Below are 22,145 nucleotides of genomic sequence, written 5' to 3'. Positions count from 1 at the left end.
AATCAATAAAAAGAAACTTTAAGAAAAATCTCATTGCCATAGGAGGAAAGTGTCAAAAATGTGCAATATGAGAGATCTCTTTTTGCTTCTCTGTACTTTTTCTCCATATTTTTTCAGGCTACAGAGCCATCACTTACAATCCTCTGAATCATAGGTCATAGGTGTTATAGCAATAGAAGCTTTTAGAGTCTCACATGAGTTACTGACAATTTATAACTGTTGGGGGGGAAATCCAGGGATGTATGATGCCTCTGGGGATAAATTTTTTTCTCCTGCTGCAGAAGTGAGGAGTAAAGGCCAACACCACTCCTCCACAGGCATTGTGACTTTCTCACCCTGCTTCACTTCTTCCCCAGCATGAGATGCAGTAGGAAATAGGCAATCGGAAAGAACTGATGGGAAAATTATATTTAGCTACTGCAGGCTGAACTGCTAGAGCCCTTCATCTTTGTTCAAACCTGTTATTGACATTGGTGGCCCAGGAACTGCTGAGCAAAGGTAAGGTAGCAACCAAAACTTACAGCCTTAGGTAAGTGATGTTACTGAAAACATTCTGGAGGAATGTGGAAGTAATCTGCGAGATTGGAGGTTGCAGGCACTGGCATCTCCTGCAAAGGACTCTCACTGTGCTGAAGTAGTATCCTAATCTCAGCAACAGGGTTCTGCATCACCTGAAGTCACATTTCCTTTCAGTATCTGAAGGGAGGCTGCAAGAAAGAAGGGGACAGACTCTTCAGCAGGGTCTGTGGTGGTAGGACGAGGGGAAATGGTTTCAGACTAAAAGAGGGGAGGTTTACACTGGATATAAGGAAGAAGTTTTTTACAATAAGATTGGTGAGGCACTGGCACAGTTGCCCAGAGAGGTGGTGGTTGCCCCGTCTCTGGACACATTCAAGGTGAGGCTGGATGGGGCTCTGAGCACCTGATGTGGCTGTAGGTGTCCCTGTTCACTGCAGGGAAGTTGGACTAGATGGCCTTTAAGGGTTCTTTCCACCTCTAATGATTCTATGATTCTATCATTCATGAATGTATTCAAAAGATCTGACTCAGCGAAATATTGACATTTCTATGCTTAGAAATATATTTCTAAATACAGAGAAAAATAAATTTAATATGTGGTCATAAAGAGAATATGTAGAGCTTTATAATCCTTATTCTTTAAAGTTAGAAAACAACAAGGTACAAAGAAACAAAAGCTATAGGATGAGATCTGCATTACACAAAGTAGTATGAAAATATTTTAATGAATCTATTCATTTTCATTATCTATAATCCAATATCTTGAAAAATAACAGCTTCTTCCAGACCTTCAAGGTAATTTATTCTAATGCTTTTCGACATAGAAATTCACGTCTTAAACTTTTTTTGAGAATTGGAAAGCCAAAACCAAGGCTGCCTGAAGGAACTCCTGCCTAGGAGAGTAATCTGAGCAGTCACGCTTTCTCCATAAATGCCCCCTACAGATTTTACTTTAAAAATTAATCTTTTCTGGCTTGACAGGAAGAGAAAAGGAAGGTATTTATGCAATTTGAAGATACTTCTCCTACTTTTGCATGGAAAATGTGAAATGTCATCACATTTAGGGCTAAGCTGCAGAACAAGAGCAGTTTCACCAGTTCCAGACAAACTTACATAGCCAATTTGCTTCTAAATCCAATGCAGTGCTCATTGAAATCAGAAGGAAAAAAAAAAAAAAAAGTGCTTCATTGACTTCACCAGCTTCCAGATCAGTCCCTAATGAAGGATAAGTTTCCAATGCTAAGCAGCAGAAATAATCTGGGAGGGAAAATATTCAGAGTGGATTAGCTCTCTTCAGTATCCTCTAAGGAGGAATGGAAATTTGAGTCAAAATAAGCATCTCAGATAATAATTAAGAAAACTGACTTTGTGAAAAGCATACATTCAGTTCTGTAAGTTCCCACTGAAACAGAAGTGTTATATTAATATTCTTGCTATGGAGAAAGCCCGTGAGGCAGTATTAATGAAAAAAACCAGTGAATTCTGGGGATCCTAACAGCATTTTACTTGTGCTAAACACTACGTTTTTACTGAGACAAATGATATAAAATGTTCTCTAGTCATCTGAGCAGCTATATAACTGATTCAAAACCACAGCTTTTTCTGCTCACTAGAATATCTGAATCTGACTTTCAGCAAAGTGCGTTCCTTTTGCTGGGGGCTGCAGGCAGTGTGAGCTGTGCTAGGAAGATGGCAGCTGGAGCCATTGCTCCTCTTTCCACTATCTGTGAAAAGCTATGAGACCTCTGAGGGCCCACAGGGGGAATATGTTCCTTAGTAGCACTTAGTGACAGTACATTGACACAAAGGTGAAAGTTTCACAATTTTCTGCTTTGCCTTTGCTTTGGCAAATGAATTAAAATGGACGCAGAGAAAACAGATTTATTTTCCCCAAGGTGACTTAGAACGCTAACCTTGACAACACTGTAGCAGAATCAATGCCATCTTTGCACTTTTGGTCCTGGGAAGTTCCCTTCTTTGAGCTTCAAGTCCCCTTTGTCTGCCTTGCACAACCCTGGAGGCAGAGCAGTCCAGAGCAATCTGGATATGCCCTTGAAAAACAGCTTTGGTGGTCATTGCATAGAGCACCATGTCTCCAGAGTGGGGCAGTGAGAGCAGAGAAGGGAGGATGCACCACCAGTGTTTGGTGTGGGAGGAGTGCCACATGTACAAGGGTGATTTTCCTGGCACTCCCGAGGACCAAACCTAGGACATGCCATTCAGAAGGCCCTCTGAGGCTTGCAGCACATTCTGAATCTAAGCGTGCTGTGGGTGACTGCTCAGAGATCTCTTTACCAGCCCACTCAGCCTATCCCACCCCCGGATGTTCAGTGGGGAGCTCCAGAGTGCTGACAATGAGCAGGTGGGGGAAAGTGCACACAGCAATTCAGCAGTGTCTCTGAGGAAGGTCATTCAAGGGGAATGGGAGAAAGGAGACTCTCAGGGATGAGAAATGGCCAAGAAATAGCCAAAAGCAAGGAAGTGGTAGGGTCAGGAGCAGAACCCACTCCAGATCAGACTAATGGGAAGGAGGAAAACTCATCAAAGAAGAGTAGATTCTAAAATACATATTTACAGAATATTTTCACTCTTGTCTTCTGGGTACAGTTCTGCTAATAAACTTGAAGATCCTACTGCAAAATGCCAGATAGAACACAAGCTCCAAATAAGAATGTTGCACGTAGAGCCAGAGAGAGCCTTTAGAAAGGATTTTCCACTGAGAAAATGAGAGCTCTAGACACTTATTTACACTGGAGACAGTACTTCCTCCTCTCTCTGCATGGCAGGCAGAAACATTATGAAGAGGCTTGAGAGTCTGTAAGAAGACTGCCACAGTGTGGGGAGAGGTGTCCCTAAACCATTGCTTGGAGTATGAAGGACAGATGTGGACTGCTGCTTTTGGGGGAGGCCAACAAGAACAGAATTGACAAATATCTATGATGAGCTAGTTAACCTTTGAAAAAGGAGAGTAAGTATATTTTTCCTGTAATAAGCTAGTGGCATCCATCTTCTGAGAGAAGTGTGGGACCTAACTGTACTTGCCAGTGATGCTCTTCAGAGGAGGGTTGAGGAGAAGGGCTGTTAGCAAGACATTAGCTTAAAAAAGCTGTTATCTGGAAGAGCTGCCTGCCACAGGAAATTTGGGTAGCCCTTTTATGTGTATAACATGCACTACTACAGGACCCTGAAAGCATCTTCCCCACTTGGAAGAATATCAGAATCTTCCACTAACCCATGAAAGGAGCAAAGCAAAAATATATATATATATGTATATATATCTATGTTTTTTCTTGATTTTTTCTTATTGTAACTCAAGTAAAAACTTCTGTGCTGTACTGACTTTTGTACTGATGTCATCCTAACCATTACAGATTGAAGGTGAAAAATCCCTTAGAAAGCTTCACTGTAGGCAAGATCTCAGCTGCATCTCAGCTTTCCACTGTTACAGCACATTTGTTTTCCAAGCACTCCTAAGTGACTCCAGTTTCCTTGAATTACCACAATGGAAGTTTCACCACTTGCCCTTCTGGTGTTGCAAGTGCAGTAAGTGAGCACAAAAATGAAAAATTTCCTAAATACATTTTCATATTTCAGTCAACCTTTTCTCTCATCAGAATCTGTGTGTAGAATAGTACTTTAGAAGCCTTTTCCAAGGGGCACGCACTGGTAGACGCTAGAGAGCTTTTAAATATTTCCTTTGATTTATTACACTTAGCTCAATTGTTAATTTGCTGAAAATTGTCCCACTAATATCCACTGTCATGTTTTACATTGAACATCCTAAGTGCATTTTTAAATGTGTTAATTCCCCTTTGTTTGCTGACTGTATTTTAAGCATTACTGAGCCTCAAAACTAAGGACTTCCCCTTGGTTTTGAACAGCTGTGTTGCTATTCTAGCTCCAGCTTTCTCTATCAGTATCAGTGGGCAGGACAGATTTTACAACACTAAGGAAATAGAAAAGGATATTTTAGCTTAAAGCGCATTTGCATATTCACTGCTATAACAGCAGAGAAATTTTCAGTGGTAATTAATGGTTTCTTTAAATTGAAAAGCTCAAGTTACATTTGTGCACACACATGCAGATATACATATACCCCACTGACTTTGCTTCCCTTAATCTCATCTCAGTATCTCTTTGGCTGGTGTCCCTGAAAATTTCACCTGCTGCCCAGTGCTTGCTTGTGTTGTGGCACATAACAATCTGCCATATTTATCTCTGACCTAATTGTGGAAAAGATCCAAAAGTTACCTTCAGCCTGATTAATCTAAGTCTGATCTGCTAATATACTGCCATGGATTAAATACATATGTCATTTGAAACAGCCGAGGTGTGGATCAGGTATCCTGGAAATGGCAACAGTCAGATGTATCTGCGGTGAGTTTTGCTAAGCAGGCATTCTGCCCAGTGCTCTCTGATAAGGTTTCTGGGTCACATCTGAAGAGTCTGGCAGAAAATGTGATTGGGAGTACTACTGAGGTATAGCTCTTCTGCAACTTAAAATCTGAGCTGATATTAATAAAACAGAAGGGAAACACGAATGAAGAGCTCTTCAGCCTCTCCCTGCACCTTGTGCTGGCAATGGAGCCACAATGACATAGGTCCCAAAAACCCTAGACATGGCTGAGGAGGTTCCCTGTGGCACCAATGCTCGGAAAAGCCACCTAACTTTCCAGGTTTGCCATGAAGCACAAGAAGTCTTGCCTTGCAGCAACGCAGAGATCCAGGAGTATCTGGATTAAACTGTGAACAGTGCTGGTCCTTGGAGTAGTTCAAGATGAGATACATTACAAGTGTTTGAATACTGTTATCACAGCTTGTGCAAATCACTTTTTAGAGGTTTCTGGATCCTTTGTGTTTACAGTGGTATTTTCTAACTGTGGTTAAATGGCCACATGGCCAAGCACCAGTGGCTTTTGTGACCCCTTTGTGCCTATCAGTTTGCTAGCTGCCCTCAATTTCACTAGCAATTCTCCCTCCAGGCTAGATGGAAGAAGTGAGCCAAGACCCTTGTAAAATGATAGAGATGGAAAAAACTTACCCATCAGCACTGAGTTGCACACAGCACTGCTCCCACAGGCTTGGGAGGCTTCCTGTGAGCTGCTGCAAGGGTGAGAGGGTGAATTTGTTTGCAGTGTCTGTGAACAGACATAGTGTAACTGGGAATCAAAGAGAGGAAGGATTTGGAGAGACCTCACAAAGAGCAGAGACATCAGGAAAGTGTTAACTACAGGAAGAGAACTGAAAACAGGACATGGAAAATGGATCTCCTCTTACTGATGCCAGTGGTGCACTGAGGAAGACAAGCAGGACTCCACCAATGATATTGTACTGGACGTCTGTCACCAATGGCTCTTTTTAATGGAAATCACTTGGCAGAACCCCAGTATCAGCTACTCAGTCAAGAGGGGCATTTCTATTATTAGGACAGCTGGGAGGATGGCCAAGGTTTATATTAGTTCCATTTCTGGCTAGCGTTAATGAGCGCTGGAGAACATCTCTGATTTTTGGAAGTATAATTTCATGTGTTGGACACCCCTGCAGTGTACCTCTGCTTTAAGAAGGTCACTCTCCTTTTCCCTCTGCAAAGAAACCAAAAAAAAAAAAAAAAGTGGGAGGGGGGGAAGAAAAGTTTGGGCTATGATCATGGAAAATCAAAGTGGGAATAACTTTAATAGGTCATATAGCCTACCTCATCCCAAAGAGTCTGGGCTGAAGAAGGGACACTGGGTGTATATCAGTGAACATGGAGGTTGGAAGGAGTCTGTGGAAGCATTTATGGGGATCATGGGAGGTTGTGTCCATTTTTCTCTGCCCCAGTCTCTTCCTTTCTCCTCAAAGCAGTTCATGGTGAGGATTCAGGTTGTGCAGCCATGAGAGCTTCCCGCATCACCACAGGATGTCCTCTTGCTTTTGCTCCATCATCTTGCTCTTCAGCCAAGAGGCTTTTCCTGATGCCATGTCCCAGGACCTGGAAAAACAACCAGGACCTGGAGATGCAATAAAGAGGCAAGCATCAACAGACAAACTGACAGAAAACTTTCAGTCACACACAGTATTTTCTAGTTTATACATCCTACCCCTCATGAGAAAAGTTTGGTTCTTTTTCCCATATTTTGAGGCTTCATTAGTAACCTTTGTCATTTTGTGGTGTTTTATAAAAGCAATTGTTCAATTTCAAATTAGTGATGTAATTCAGCAAAGAAAAAATATGCTACAGAGAGCACCCTTCACCATTTCATTGTGTGATATATAGGTGTTTATCCAAGTTATATAGCTCCTTGAGAGCACATTGCTCCTGTTAATTCCTGGAGAACTGTTATTCCCTGAACTACAGCATGGCTGTTCCAGGGTGGTGGCTTATTGGGAAATTTTTTTCTTTTTTAATTATACCTTTCCAGCTCTGCTCACTGGGCTTCAAGGACACTGGATTTTTTTATTATTATTATTTTCATGCATCATTGGAACACCTAAGCAGCCTCCTACAGATTCAGAAAATCAGGCTGCCTGTAGTGAATAAATCCTTCAAAAACAGTGATATTATTAGCTCTTCTGTGTCACTGAACAGACGAGCTAAATGCTAAAACCAGAAATTTCATTAAAGATTAAAGAAATATCATTTCACGTTTCACCTGCTCCATTAATATCAAATAGGAATTCCATCCTTCATGACACAACTGAAGAGCAGTGTAAGATTTCAGATACATCGTTATTTAATCTCTCTTTCAGAGAAAGAAAAAAATCGTTCAAAATCCTTGAAGAGCTGTGTCTCAGCATGACAATATGTTTTGTCTGACCATTTTAAGTCGGTGAAGAACATCTTGGCCTTGTGATTTTCAATAGCTTCCCTTCTTCATGCACCACTTGAAATATGTTAACGGAGACATAATTTTCAGGAAATGCCAAGTACTTATTCTCTGAACATAAGGCCTCAAAGATTTCTCACAAGTGAGGCACTCAAATTATTAAGCTCTTTTGGAAATCTCAGCCTTACATATTACAGTCAGACCAACTCTTTCACCTCGAATTTTTCCTGGTCATTGATTTATAACTCTGAATCCCTTTTCTCCCAAATAGCAATTCCTGGCCTTTTCCCAAGGATGTGAAGCCCCTGAGTACATAGTGAGTTGCACCTTGTGTCTCTGCAGTGGGAAACTTTTAAGGGACTTTAGAATTCACCTTGATGGGAAAACAAAAAAAAAAAAGAGAAAGTGTAGGGGCAAGCTGTCCCTACATAATCCCAGCAGATGCTGGGGTGGTTCAGGCGGTGCTGCCAAACCCGCACTGACAGGTCATTGGGTCCCGATGGATGTTAATGCTGTGTGTATTGCTCACCCCAGAGTGCCACATGGGCTGCAAGCTGTTTCTTTTTGGCTGAAGGCACAGCGGGACATAACCCGAGTTTCTGGCCATCTGGGACCTTCCCCGGCCTGGGACCAAGCAGCGCAGTAACATGGGTTTCCTTTCATTGCAGGGAAATCCCCGCAGAGATCACATCAGCTTTATCTCAGCTCTTCACAAGAATCTCTTTCCCAGTGTTACGGTTTTCAAAGGGAAAAGATCTCAAATGTGAAGCCTTGAAAACTCGCAGATCACAGCCTCTTGGCTTTGCAAGGAGTGCTGCTTTCGTTGGACAGTCCTGAATCAATACAAATCTTCTTTTATCAGCAAATAATCCCCATGCTCTGACATTTGCTTCTATTCAAATTCTCCTTGCCGACCTTCAAATACTTGTCCAAAGACTCCTCATCTCCTAACTGCTGAGCCTGGTGAAGGACAGGCAAGCCAAGCACAAAGAGAGCACAAGTGCAGCCAGGTTCCTCACATGTCCTGAATCACTTCTGAACCCACTAATTACTCAGCAGTGCAAACAAGTGAAAAACTAACAGCTTCCGTTGGAAGGGATGCTTCCAACATACCTAAATTATTTGGGAAAGAAAGCCCTTCAGAGCCTCCCATTTTCATTTTTGAAAGAAAGCTGAAGATTTGTAATGAAAGCAAAGACTTCATCAGTGATTTTTACAGTCATTCAAAAACATGAGTTTGAGGTTATCCTGAAACTGTTTTAAAATCCTGCACATAATCTTTCAAATCTTCCTACAAACTTAATGCTATCCTTCAACAATGTATCAGCAAAAGATTTTTATTTGATCAGTGATGAAATCATTTAGAATTAATTTAACCTTCAGGAGTACTACAGTTTTCATTAAAGACAAATGAATTTGTATTTTAGCAGCACAAAAATGTCTCAGTAGAAACTTTGGATTTAAAACTTTTTAACCTAATGGAGTGACAGTCATCTTATAGGAAACCCAATAGGAGCAATTTTGTCAAACACCTGAATCCCCAGGTGTTCTCAGAAGTCACCTCCTTCTTTGGCAACAAGCAAGAATGATTCAAATAATCACAGTTCAAACTGTTTTCCTCATTTTCTGGTGCCAGTGTCTGGGACTTTGTCCTCTGCTTCACAGATTTGAGGCTGTTGAAGAAGCTTCCAGGAGTGACCGTACCTTGAAAGCCTCCTTAGAAGACCCCTCCTTTTCTGTTGCATTTCATGTTGGCCTGAACAGGAAAAGATGAAAAGAGCGCAGTTGGGAAGGTATAAAATGTATTTATAAGCACACTCTTATGAAGACATTCATTTCAGCTTGAAATCCAAATTGATCCTATCTTCACTCAAAGAGCATCACTCCAGTCAATGATTCAATGAGATACCATGTTGGAAAGGGTCCAGAAAATAAGTGATGCTTTCTGTCCTCTGGGGGATGGTTAGAAGGACAAACACTCTGAATCACTACTGGACTTCTTCTTTGGAGCCACTATTGAAGAATGCATTTCCATCATTGATCTAGGAGAGAGAGTTCCTTCTATTATTACTTGAATCCATATAATCATCTGTGGATCTGGCCAAATTCAACTTTGGTAATTACATTTTCCAGAAGCAAGGTAGGCTTAAATCAATAATTAAACAAAATTGGTTAGCACTTTTTATTTGAATTGTATTTTTGAACGTAGTCTTACTGAAAGCCGACATAATTTATAGACATCTTCAAGCATGTTCAGTCTAAACTATAATTTAAATGAACTGGAAAAAAAAATTACTTCCATAAGTTGAATCAATATGTCATGAATTGACATACTGCATTAAGCAGGGCAAATAAAATTGGATAGAGCAATTATACATCCTAGACTACAAGGTGACTGCTGAGTTCTCTGAACCTCAACATTTGCAGCTTAATGAATGCTGAAGAGCTGAATGAGTCTGAGTAATTCAGTGGTCTGCCTCTATTTTCTGAGATGAAAAAGCATCCTTACTTTGTATCCCTGCTGTCTCAGTGCGGGATACTCTGATGAATTTTATTTAAAAAAATGCAGCACATTTTCTCTCCAGAGAAATACTGAGTTTTCATGGGTTTGGATATTTTTTTCTATTTCCAAATGAATATTTTTAACTTATTTTTGTTTTAATTCAGAGAGAATAACTTCATTCTGGTTAGCTTTAATGATCTTGATAAAGTAATAACATAAAATCCTCATATTTTTTGCATAGTTGTATCTTACTAAGATCAGGTACAGCTGTTCCTGAGGAAATTAAATCACAATTTGACTAATTGATTATCAATGCTCACATTTGAGTTGTGACTGTGATATAGTCTGGGACAGACAAGTAGATATACTATACTCCTAAATCATGCTGCTACTTATATCTGTGATGAAATTCAAGGAATGGACTGCAGCACACAAATGAGCTAGCTTTGCTTTAGCTGTCAGGTATGATGATAAAAATGCACCTGACATCTTCAAAGTGTCCAAGTCATCTGAGACCCTGGCTGCCCAGGTAAATTCATGGAGATGAAGGCTCCATGGTTATAATTTCACTGTTGTTGCTTCTGAGATTGAGCATGTAGTGTTATTGAATTGGTTGAGCTTGCAATTATAATTGAATTAGTGAGGTTAAGCCTGCTCAGATATGCCAGCATATACAACAATTACATCTCTGGCTGCTGCGTAGGCATAACCTTTGTGGATTCAGCAGTAGTAATCTGCAGTTATTTTTCTTCTGAATGCCGTGCACATAGCCACTGTCTTGGCATCATGGTGGATGCCCATCTACACTTTCCACACTGGCCAAGCCCAGGCCCCAGGCTCTGCACACCATGGGGTGTCCTCTCCTCATCTCTATCCTTTTGTTAGGCAGCAACAAAATTTCTCAAAATCCCAGTGGTAAATGATGGCTGTGAAGTCCACTTGCAATGGAGGGTGCCAGCGTGCATAGAGGCAGAGGGAAAATTCGTGGTGAGGGTCCATTAATAGAGAAATCAGAAGGCAGGAGCTGATTTCTTTAACAAGATAGCCCTGTCCTACAGAGAAAAAAAAAAAAAAAAGCAAAGTTATTTTAAGAATGCAGCAGCGGAGAGGTGGCTTTCCTTTCAGGTATCAGAATGTTAACAGTGGTGTGAACTCAGGGATGTGAGCAACTGCTCACTATCATACATATCCTTATGAGCTAAGATAGCCACAAGGAGGATTTCAGCCCCACACCTAGCCTCCAAGCCCTGCTTTTGTACCTAGACTTCATTTTTTGAAGGTGATCTTACAGTATATTTGAAAGAAAATAATAGGAGTTTTGCATAATACACACTTTGGATCATAGATAAAACATAAACGGTGGTATTTTCTAACTTTTGAGTGATTGAATTATCACCCTTATAACATCCTCTTGATCTAGTTAGTGAATGTAATTATATTACAGAGGCAGACTTAAAACATCATCACAACAGCATCACGAGTAGAGATGCTCAGCTTAATGACCCCTAATTGCATCTGTCTACATATTTCAGCCAGGCATGCTTTAATTCAGTATCTCTTCATAATATCCACTGTTGTCCCAATCTGTTTTCTGAGAGAGGTAGTTCTGGTGTTCTGCAACTGACAGCAAAAATGGCAATATTGGTACACGGTTTTTGCCAGCAATAGGAAAATGTCACAAGCAAGAGATGGAGGGTAAAAGACAAAATGAAGCTGGAAAAAGAGGAAATGTAGACACTTCTTGTTGACCCTCATTTCTTGCTTTTCTTCTTAGAATCATAGAATCATAGAATTGCTCAGGTTGGAAAGGACCTTCAAGATCATCTAGTCCAACCACAACCTAACCATACTGCTCTAACAACCCACTGCTAAATCATGTTCCCAAGCACCACATCCAAACGGTTTTTAAACACATTCAGGGATGGTGACTCAGCCACCTCCCTGGGGAGCCTGTTCCAGTGCTTAACAACCCTTTCTGTAAAGAAGTTTTTCCTGATATCAAACCTAAACCTCCCCTGGCGCAACTTGAGGCCATTTCCCCTTGTACTGTCACCTGTCACCAGTGAGAAGAGACCAACCCCACTCTTGCTGCAATCACCTTTCAGGTATTTGAAGAGAGCAATAAGGTCTCCTCTCAGCCTCCTCTTCACCAGACTAAACAGCCCCAGTTCCTTTAGTCTCTCCTCGTAGGGCATATCCTCCAAGCCCTTCACCAGCCTTGTTGCCCTTCTTTGGAGCTGCTCCAGCACCTCCATGTCCTTTCCGTACTGAGGTGCCCAAAACTGAACACGGCACTTGAGGTGGGGCCTCACCAGTGCTGAGTACAGGGGTAGGATGACTTCCCTAGTCCTGCTCACCACACCATTCCTGATCCAAGCCAGGATGCCATTGGCTTTCCTGGCCACCTGGGCACACTGCTGGCTCATATTCAGCCGACTGTCCATCAGCGCACCAAGGTCCCTTTCCATCAGGCAGCTTTGCAGCCACTCCTCCCCAAGCCTGTAGGGTTGCCTGGGGTTGTTGTGACCAAAGTGCAGGACCCAATACTTGGCCCTTGTTGAATACTTATTGAAACTCATACAGTTTACCTTGGCCCATCAATCCAGTCTATCCAGGTCCCTCTGGAAAGCCTCTCTACCCTCCAGCAGATCAACATGCCCTCCCAACTTGGTGTCATCTGCAAACTTACTGAGGGTGCACTCAATCTCCTTATCAAGATCATTGATAAAGATGTTGAATATAAGAGGCCCCAGCACTGAGCCCTGGGGGATACTGCTCATGACTGGCCGCCAACTGGATTTAACTCCACTGACCACAACTCTCTGGGCCCGGCTATCCAGCCAGTGTTTCACCCAGCAGAGCGTATGCCCATCCAAACCATGGGCAGCCAGCTTCTCCACAAGGATGCTGTGGGGGACAGTGTCAAAGGCCATACTGAAATCCAGGTAGACCACATTGATAGCCTTGCCTTCATCCACTAAGCGGGTCACCTTGTCATAGAACGAAATCAGGTTAGTTAAACAGGATCTACCATTCATAAACCCATGCTGAATGGGCCTGATCTCCTGGTTGTCCTTTAACTGATCCACAATGTCTCCTGAGATTATCCATTCCATAATCTTCCCTGTCACTGAGGTGAGACTGATAGGTCTATAGCTACCAAGATCACCTTTCTGGCCCTTCTTGAAGATGGGAATCACATTTGCTAGTCTCCAGTCAACTGGGACATTCCCTGTTAGCCAGGTCTGTCGAAAGATGATGGAGAGTGGCCTGGCAACCACATCCGCTAACTCCCTCAGCACTCTAGGATGCAATCCATCTGGACCCATGGACTTGTGAGTGTCCAGCTTTCGGAGCAGGTCCAAAACCATCTCAGCAGATCCAAAACCATCTCAAATTCTTAAGAATGTTTGATTAAATACTTGGCTAAGCAGATGGGATAGCAAAAAAAAATAAGTCAAGGAAGTCTAGAGTCAAAACTTCTACAAGACAGAATTGGAATGAGGACCATGAGTGTACGCTGTCTTCTCTCAACAAGACATATTTACACTGGACGTGCATGAAACACTCCAGGCTAAGATGAGCCAGTCTCCATGGCTTATCAGCTCCACCATGATCTTCAACCTGCTAAGACCAAAGTGAACATTATTTTCAAGTGTAAGTTACTTGCAATTTTTGTATTTTTTGCAAAGTGGGAAGAAGACACTTACCACTAGCGGCTGGATGCGTTACAAGAAGATACCAACCCAAGTGTTATTAGGCTCAACCCATCCTCTTTCATGCCTATGAAGAGTATTAACCCCTTTATACAGTATGCTAACATCTTCTCACTCATCTCTGCAACTAATATGTAAGTAGGTGAGTGATATGGCTGAATCTGAGTCACAGTAGGAGAAATTTCCTTAGCTCATTCTGGATATTTTTTAAGCTTGATGTCCTAAAAAATGGTGCTTATAAACTTTGAACTTACTGGCTAACTGCAACCAAATGTGTTAGTTACATACATGTTCAAAATACCCTACAAGATATATAAAAGTCAAGATCCCAGGAATTATTATTTTTAAACAACAAAAAACAGACCAAAAAATGTGTTTTTCTCCTCAACGGGTAGGCAAATTTCAGATATTACAATTGCACCACTTTAGAACAAATAATAAAAAGAATCCCTCCCGATTCCTGTTTAACAAAGAAGCAAGCACTTTAAGTAAGCCTGTGTTGTTCTGCATGCCTTTCAACACCTAAGATGCCACGTAAAGAGTCAGGAAGTGCTAACAATCTCTTGGATTCAAGACACGCACAGAAAACTACAGGATTTCCAGAAAGGTCTTTAAATTGGATGCTAGTGCAGGTAGCAGCCATACTGCAGAGGTGGGAATGACAAATGGGATCCCAAAACAGTATTTCTCTAGTACCAGCAAGGTAGCTGCTTCAGGATGGGCTTAAAACCGGTGCCTTAGCCATTCACACCTCTTCAGGCTGAATTATGCAAAGATGGAGAAAAGGAAAACCAAAGAAGAGTAATTTAAGTGAGACATCATTACAGAGATTCTGCATTATCTTCAGTCCATGCAGTGTTTATTCAAAGTGTTTGGTGTTGAGGTTGCATTTCAAAGAAAGCCAAATGCTTTTAGGAATGAAAATATACAGCTGAGGTTTGTAAATAGCCTAACGTCTACCCTGCAGTGACACCTTGAGGGGAAAACATTAAAAATAAATAACCATTGCATGCATTTCAAATCGATGCTAAAGGAGCAGGTGCCACAAGAATACCTGGATAGACAGCTGCCTGGTTTCCTAGAGCAACTCATAACCACGTGGGGTTTTGTAGCACCATTCCTGCTAAGCAGCTTCTGCTAAGCCTTACTTCTCCTGAACACAACCCATACGTCTGTAGTCACATTTTCCTTCCTCTTTTTCTTTTCTCCTGGAGGAGATACAGCAAGTATCTTAAGATTTTCCAAAAAAATGTTGCTGATCAACATTCATTTTTATCCTTATTATTTCTGCATTTGAAAATTACCTACCAATGAAAATCTGCTCTTTTTTTTTAGAAGAGACAACCTCTAATTCTATGTGTTACGAGTAATTGCTGTGGCTCCTGGAGAGCAAAGAAAGGTCTCAAGGTGATGCAGAGGTGGCATCACCAAAGAAGTCTCTTCTGGTAGATTTATCTTTGAGGTCAGCCCCATGCTGCCACTTGCTGTCATCACTATTGACATTACTTGGTTTTCATTTTGCAAGTTTATCTGCTTCACACCAAGTGCTGGTGATACATGCGAGCTCTTACAGAGGTTTTCTGTAGTCATGACTCAGGAATGGCAGCAGAGACGTGCTCCTGGAAACGGCCAACATTTAGAGCTGCATGGTCTCATGTCTGCTGAGAGAAAAGACAGATGTTTGAGGAAATCACCACCTCTAGTGTTACAGTTGCAAGTGACTATTGCTCCTTCCAAAGGATATGCAATACAGGAAAATACCACCTCCAGAAGGCTTCTGCAGGTTTGATGCATACTGGAAGAGTCTCTGCATTGTGCTGACAAATAGCACCATTCTTTACAATCCCTCCAACAGGGCTTTGATTCAGTATCTAAGAGTTAGGTAATGTGGCAATGTTTGTGTAGCTGACAGCCTTCCTGTTTTCTGACTAAAATAGGATCATCAGGGAGGTGGAAGAAGAAGGAGTACTTTCATAGTGTTGCTGCTTTGTAGAAAGCAAAAGATATAGCTCCATGTGCTTCTGCCAGGGAGATAAAGGGCACCGAAAAGAATTTGTACATTGGATGTTACGTGCTCTGGCATACTAATATGAATTAATTTTAATTTCTAATCAGTGTGTTTAATTTGTAAAGCCTTAGAAAATGCAATTGGTGTCATTTGGGAAAGGCACATACTAAGAAAAAGAATCTTAGATTTAAGTTTGAAATTCATTTTAATCCTGCCTGTGGAACTACTCCTAACCTTTATAATTAAGCTATCTCTAATACCCAAAAATATCTTAAAACACAACTAAAGTGATGGTTCATGAGCTCTGCCAAATGATATAGTCAGTGCATCGTTTCCTTCTGCATGTATGAAACACACATTAAATTTAATTCAGAACAGATGGTGTCACTGCAGCAGTCATGTGTGTCCCATATGTGCTGGCAGCAAGGGAAAAAGAAATATTTTTTCTATTCACTGAAACATTAGTCTCAATTACCTTGAAATAAATCTACAAAAAAAAATCTTTTCTTAATATACACTTTCCAAACACAAGAAAAAAAACCTCATAGGGGATTGATTAATATTTACAGACCATTATGGTATTCAGCAGGTCAACATTTTGCTGGTAGTCCCCTCTTAGGAAACTCCATGGAACATGAACAACTGACATCATTCTTACCTTTCGCAACATCCACTGGTTAGCTAATCAGCCTGCTTTGAAAGCTTATAGGAGGATATCTTATCTCATTCCCAAACTAACCATCCCTTGGGACAAGCAATGGCAGGAGCTGCCCCCATTGGTGGCAGCACACATGGAGCCAGGTTCATTAGGTATGAACCTGGCTATACGATTTCCAAGTTTGTCTTGGAAAGTTACTATACTCCTTCAGGCGGGTGTGTAGCCCAGACCCAACCTGTCAACTCCAAGCTCCCCCAACATGATCTCTATTGGCTGGGTAAAGCATTGCAGGGACATACTGTCCTAAGCCAGCTTGCCTGGCATGCAGCTTGAGTTACTACACCTGGCCCCTTGTGTTTACTTCGATGAAAATCCGTGGGACCAAACGTGATGTTAGATATTGTGAGAGGAGGAGGTGACGTTTCTTCACAAATAGCTCCAGGAACATCAGTTTTACCTGTTCACTGACATTCTCTCATATCTTTCGCCCACTCATTCCCTCACATCACACCCTTATGAGCACTGAGACATCTGTGCACAGGTCTGGCTTGGATTGCTTGTGCTGACACCAAAAACAAGAGTTATCAGCTGTGAAGTCCTCCATTTTTCACTGGGGTTCCTCCTGAGAACTGCAGAAAAAAAAAAGCATTTTTGACAAATCATTAGTGTCCTCTGGCAGCCATCAGCCACTATGGAGTAGTCCATAACTTGAGTATCATGCTGACTTCAGGCCTCTTAATTCTTAGTCTACATTGCTGCCCATTTCTTATTTTTCCTGGTTTGGAAATAACTGGAGTTGGAACTGGTGATTCTTGTATGTCCTTTCTAACTCAGGATATTCTGTGTCTATCTTCCCCATGGTCTGACAGGAAAAGGCACATGTGGTGTGTTATATGTGATACATCACCGTCCTCTTGTTGCAGGATGTGCTGGAGAGTTGACTGGGCTGGGGCTTTTCATAGCACAGAGTGTTTGGGCTTGGTATAGCAACCTGTGCCTCCATTTTATTGCTGAGTGAGGCTTCTTAATAACAGGAAAATCCCCTCACTGCTTCCTTCTCAGAAGAAGAAGCTGGCCCTGGAAGCCACACAACTACTCTTGCTCTTGGAAACTGATGCAGCCAGCTTCTTGCCAGCTGTCTTTGCCTATGGCCAGGGTGGCCGCTTTTTGGTCATTATAATGTCTTGCCTGGAGTAAGCTCCCAGAAATTCATCTTGGGTTAAGAGCCAGTGTTCACCCTGAGATAAATGGCTGAATGAAGCCCAGAGCATGATTTGGTGTGGGCTCATTTGGAGAGAGAAAAGATGCGCTTCTTTATCACTAGTTGTTTCTATCCAGTTGGTGTTTATACATGCATGTGGTAACCGGTAACTCCATAAAGCTGTAGCATCTGCAACGCCCACAGCACTGCTACACAGCCTTGGAGAATTGCAATTTTCATTGCACAGCTCAGCTGTGTGTTATTGGGTGAATGGAGATCCAACACGCAGTAGCTATCATTTACAGTTTTCCTTTGAGTAAAGACCGCTGGGTAGGCCTTTTAAGAAGGGGTGAAAAACAGCTTTGAATTGTACAAATTGCAAGAAATAACAGCTAGCTGTATGTGTGCCAGTTTGTGCCACAGGGTAGATGGATATTATAAATGCTCTGGGATTCCACTTCATCCTCTTATAGTAGCTTTTTGCCTCACCAGTTCATCCTCTCCAGTAATGGCGTTAAATAATACATATGTAATTTTGTTGTTTTATGCTGTGTTTTGCCTCTAACACTGGCCTGGGACTCCGTTTCGCTCCCTCCCCTGAAATTCATGGTGGAGGATATGGAGATTCTACTGCTTGTTTCTGAAGCTTTTGAAGAATTAGGAAATACTATTTGAGCTCACTCTGCTTTTTCATCAACACCTCCTGACTTAGTCGGATGGTTGGGCACTATCATGCCATCTGTAATAAGCTCTACAGGTTGACATGCCATACCAAGAGATTTTGGTTGACAGCCTTATTCATCAAATTACCAAATGATGGACCTTCCTGTTTCTCGTTAATTATCAGCTTCCAAATCTATCGAGTGAGATCAGCTCCCTTATAAATGACGATTGAGTTCCTTTCAAAAGGATTTTTTTTTCCTTCTTAGGCTTTTCACTGAATTGTTTAAGGGTTTACCTGCATTCCAGCAGTTTTAATCAAAATGGCCTTTCAGTCTTGTGTACAGATATTCTCACAAAATAAAATAAAATAAAAAATAGAAATTGGCAAAGAACAGGTAAATACATATGCACTATACCAGCCAGCTTTAACAAATCCTCTGTTTCTGCTCCAGTGCATTCACATCAATAAAATGAAAGGCCAAAACATTTTCTCCTGGAACTCCACTGACACCAGAGAAAACTGCATTAAGAATTTAGTCATAACAATCTATTTTTTTGCTTTTTCATGAGAATATAATTACATAAATATAAAAAATTTCTTGATCAATCATGTATTTATCTCTTGAAAGCCATGCTTTCGTTATTTGAGGAGTTTATGCCTTTCAGGTCAGGCACTCTTTTGTGCCTGGAGACCATCTGTTGCATTCTGAGTAACGGGTTATTTTCAGAAGCTATTATTTTTATGATCCTTACCATTCACAGCTCAATTTCATACAAAGGTGGATGAACAATTCCCTTTCTCAACATCTTTCTGTGGGTCAGCATGAAAGAAATGAATGCAGAGCAATAGGAAATTACATCAGGAAGTGTGATGCATTGAGGGTGACCAAGCAAGCAAAGATGCAAGTTTAACCAGGTACAGTTCACAAAAAGAAATCCCGTGCAAAGCCAAGGTTAAGGACGGTATTTTATGCCTGGAGAGGCACTGGATTTGCTAGTGTTGCATCAGTCACACAGAGCACATAAAATTTGCATATCAGGCTAGGTCAATGCAAGTATTAAGTCATGACCAGTAAAGCATCATAGGAAGCTATATAAGGGAGGAAAAGTTACATTATTTGCCTCAACAACACAGCATACTGATGGGCACAGCTCCCAAAGGGAGGTTCAGCACCTTGCAGGTCTGGTAGTCTCCCATACTACTCCCCATGAAGGCAGATGCCACAATCATGGGGTGAGCCCTGTGGGAGATACTCCTAGCCTCTGTAACATCAAGCAGTAGATAATCAGCTATGAGCATGCAGAGCTTCATGGTGTGGTAGCCTGTGAAAGGAGAGTTGCTGGTATGAAATCATACCAGGGAAAGCAAAGATATTCATCTCCATAATACAGGTTGTGCACTTATTCTGCCAACAGAATGCACAACATTAGGAAAAAGCGAGTATTTTTAAAGCACAAAAAATAACCAAGAAATATACCAACAGAAATGCCTTGATCTCTCACGAAAGTATTTGGTGTGGCTATTCAGGAGTGGCAAAATGCGACTTGTGGAGGAAGTAAAACGGACATAACATGCTAACCAGCTGGATATCCTGCAAAATGCTCACTGTGCATATTGTGTATATAAACAATTGTTAACACTCAATGAGACATTTTGTCTTCGGGAAAAGGCATCTCATCACAATTAACTGATTCTTGGAAACTGCATAGTGCTCTAATTAGGGGATTAAAAATTGATTAACTTATATTTAGCATAGTTAAAACTTTTATAACAGAATTCTCGAATCACAATGATAAATTTGGTCTCTTTAAGAATTATTGTAGCAGAAGTTTCTTGCATGTTCTACGTAATTGCGATTATGTGCAATTCCTGCTTTAATCACTAGGTGGCATTTGGCCATGGTGGAAGAGTACAATTTTGGACGTTAAATGAAATGTAGCATTACATTTTATACAGAGTAATGAGATGTAAGCATGAATTCAGTGACAGAAATGAAGATGTGGATGGATGTTTGGTATATGTTCAAAAAAACTATAATAAATATACAAAATATGACAGTAAAATGCATTCAAGATTTCTGTATGGTATGTGATGATACAAAGTCTCAAGGCTTATCCCTGGTTAAGCTTATTATTGAGAGGATAGTAACTATTAGTCCTGTGGCAATGTTACAAAATCCATCAAGATCAGAGAAAATAGGTTCTATTAGTTAAGTATCAGCGGGGTAGCAAGTCCTTCTCCTCTCTTATTTTACATAAATCTGAAAAAAAAAAATTGGAAAGAAAGACTAGATTTTATCTGCCATTTGGAAAGAAGAAGAGCTGATTACAAACTCTCATCTTAGCTTTGCAGCTGGTTTTCCAGGGTCTCATACCATAGTCATGAACTAATTATCCCTGTAATAGTTTCCACATATTTGAACTTCTAGACGTTGACTAACTGGGCATGTGCAGGAGGCTGTGGATTTTTTTGTTTTAAATGCAAGATTGGCAATGTGCACAGTTTGTAACATGCACACAAGCATGTTTTATGATATTGTGAGACAATAGAGAAAAAGGTAAATATAATGTTAGGAGGGAAATTAACATTTTCCTACACACAAACACACTGAGCCCATCCCTCATCTCTAATATGGAAGCCTCTTGAATACTGCTAAGCAGAAAAGTACCAGCGAAGACATCAAAGTGCCTAGCTCACACCAGTTGTTTTCCCATACAGTCATCTGTTGACATAAGACTGTTGAGATGCTCCCTTTCCCAATAATTGCAAAAATACCTGAAGCAAGCAGATGAACTGAAGTAAAGTGAAGTAAAATAAGTCGCTATGTATTTATTCATCTGAACAAGTACTCAACTTTATCAGTGCGCTTTGAGAGAGAAGCCTCAGGTGGATTCCATCAGAAACATTATCTCCACCATGCATGTGTTATAAAGGAGCACATTTTTGTATCTGATGAGGAGCCAGCTTCTCAGAAGAAGTCCAAATCACTTATTTTTATTGAGGAATTTATTTCCACTGCCCGATTTAACATTCTAACCCATGAAGGCTCACAAACGCCACCAGGACAGCAAACACTAACTGCTGATTGTGGTAGCAGAATTGCAGTAACTTGCTACATTCTGCTTTGTGTCCTTCACACTGGCTTCCTTCAGAGAGACCGCTAGCAAAAAGCAGGAACTGATACCTCTAAAAGTGAGACAGAAGCTCAAGAATAAGGCATTAACCAGTTCACAGCAAATAACTCCTCACCTGCGCCCTCATTATGACATACACTGCCATGGCTCCAGCCACAGGGACAGAAACTGTTCCCTCCTCATGTGTTTACTCTTCTGTTGGCCATCTGCATCCACCCACCGGCAGCACTGACGGGAATGACATTGTCACTTCATGCTGGGAAAAGCACAACTGTGCTCTCATTTCAGCACTACATGTAGCTGTTGTTGCCTACCTCCTTGCAGGATGGGACATGGAGGCAATCGAGGCCTGTGCAGCCTTGGGCCTACAAAAAAACACCAAATCCTGCATCACCGGGAGGGTCTCACAGGGCACGGGGTGCAATTAGGCGTGGGCTAACAGAGGCCCAGTCCAGCCAGCCTCTCCACCCCACTGTCTGAAGTCGTAGCTCTGCAATGACTTTGCGCTCTTGGCTTCATTCTGTGAGATCAAATCACCCTCAGCTACACCACTGATAAACACTCTCAGAAAAGATCATCTTCAAAACCCTCCATGCAGTTCTGAGACAAGAGGAGTAAAGTCAAACCTGCCTTTTTTTTTTTTTTTTCCCTCCTGTGGCAAATACAAATTTGTAAATGGTTTCATAATTGCAGTATGGTGCAAACAGAAGCTCAGTGCAGTTTACAAGATAAGATTTGCTCAGATTCACAAAAGATTGACAGGGAATTCCAGCACAAAGGTGATGTAAATCAATGCACATCACCTGCAATAAGGATAAGACTTGTAAACTGACAGAGGAAAAGATAAAGCCTGTTTAGATGTAAGAGAAATGGCTGAAGAACTTAAACCCTTTTTTTTTCCCCCCCCTCACGAAGTGATAAGATAAAAATGTTGTT

Source organism: Numida meleagris, chromosome 1 (genome assembly GCF_002078875.1).
Source record: "Numida meleagris isolate 19003 breed g44 Domestic line chromosome 1, NumMel1.0, whole genome shotgun sequence".
In the NCBI taxonomy this organism is placed as follows: domain Eukaryota; kingdom Metazoa; phylum Chordata; class Aves; order Galliformes; family Numididae; genus Numida; species Numida meleagris.
This window is presented reverse-complemented; position numbering follows the sequence as displayed.